General features: G+C 39.4%; 1 pseudogene; it reads left to right on the forward strand.

Annotated features, from left to right (window-relative positions):
* Window positions 1-1,194: 1,194 nt before the first annotated feature.
* On the forward strand, window positions 1,195-1,535 carry LOC140527993 (small nuclear ribonucleoprotein Sm D2 pseudogene; annotated as a pseudogene).
* Window positions 1,536-1,829: the final 294 nt, after the last annotated feature.

A 1,829-nucleotide genomic window follows, 5' to 3' on the forward strand; every position in this document is an offset into this window, starting at 1 on the left:
GGGTTCAATTATCATCTTTATGCAAATGACTCCTAGAACTATATCATCCCTAATTCCTCTTCTGAGCTCCATTCTTACATCACAAAGCTACCCATTAGACATTTCAAACTGGATGTCCTGTAGACATCTCAAACTCAACATATTCAAGACATATCTCATTATCTTTTCCAAAAACCAACCTTCTCTTGAAAATCCATATTATTTAGAAAAACACTATACCTCCAGTTATTCACAATTTGTACTCAACCTATAAATTTAGTTATTTGATATATCTTATTATTTTTCCTTATATAAAATTTCTTAACATCTATCCACTTCTCACTGATCACCTAGCCACCACCTTAGCTCAGGCCCCCATCAATTCTTTTCTGGACTAATGCAATTGTCTCCAAACTGGTATCCTTGACTCAAATTTTCTTTCACTAGAATCCATTCTCTAGCCCCACTATGTACACATCTTCCATGGTAATATTTCTTAAGCAATAAGAATAACCTCTATGCTCAATAAACTCTAGTGTTTTCTTATTACCTCTGTCTGACATTTTAAAATCTAGATGATCTGGCCCTATCTACCGCTCCACTCTTCTTACACATTGGTCCCCAACTTGCACTCTGCAGTCTATCCATAGCAGCTTAGTCCTTGTTCCACACACACAGCCCTCTATCTCTATCTCCATACTTTTTCTGTTTTTGTACTGCTGATCTCTTTACAATAGGTAGGTCCTACATCTGCAATGCATTTCCTCCTCAGTAATGCTTCTTGAAATCTCAAATTTTTTTTAAGACTTGGTTGAAGTTCCATATTCTACATGAATTCTTTCCTGATCCCCTCAGGAGCTAGTCAACTCCCCAAACTACTATATGCTCATTTTTATATATATTATGCATATATTATTATAGTAGAGTTCTTCTTTGATCAGTTCCCCACTCCAGAAAGCACAGAATCGAGTCACACCAAATGTTAATAAAAAGGCCTTAACCTAATTATAAAAATGAAGTTCCATTATTAGTGATCCCTTTATTCTTTGACTGAATAACAAATGGCTTGGACATTGACCAATATATAAATAACTGGCTCTGTTCCTGGGTATTCCTTAAAAGATGGCTATAATGAGCAGAAACGGAGCCAGAGCACAGAGGCAGCTGTAGTGCGAGGAACGCAGGACTGCAGAGGACCAAGGGGCCACCACTACCATGGCTTTCTTAAACAGTCCCAAGAGTGAGATGATTCCTGAGGAGAAGCAGAAGTGGGAAGAGGATTATGTCAGTGCTCATCCAATTGGGGAAGAACAACACCCAGGTTCTTATCAACTGCTGCAACAACAAGAGATTGCTGGGCTAAGTGAAGGCCTTTGACAGGCACTGCAACAAGGTCTTGGAGAAGACAAAGGCGATGTGGATGGAGGTACTCCAAAGTGGCAAAGGCAAGAAAAAAGTCAAAACCAGTGAAAAAAATCATTACATTTCCAAGATGTTCCTGAAGCGGTGATTCAGTCATCTTGGTCCTCAGGAACCCAATCATTGCTGGCAAGTAGAAGAGCCAGAGCCTCCCCTTTGCACCCCAGCACTTGGCTCTGTCCACTAAAAGGGACAGAGGGATCCACTAGTTTTACTTTTTGTGAATAAAACTTTGATTCTTTAAAAAAAAAAAAAGATGGCTATAACTATCAGAGATTGAGTTCAATTGAGTCAGTCAGATAGGAGCCAAGTTTCAGGAGTAACCTAGATCCCAGTGAAGCTGGAAGAGAGGAGACCTCAAGAAGCCACACGGGGTTAAAAGAGTAGAAGTGAAGGCAAAGAAATTCTCCATGAAAAGTGGACAAAGATAT

The sequence above is a fragment of the Notamacropus eugenii genome, chromosome 1 (genome assembly GCF_028372415.1).
Source record: "Notamacropus eugenii isolate mMacEug1 chromosome 1, mMacEug1.pri_v2, whole genome shotgun sequence".
Lineage (NCBI taxonomy): Eukaryota > Metazoa > Chordata > Mammalia > Diprotodontia > Macropodidae > Notamacropus > Notamacropus eugenii.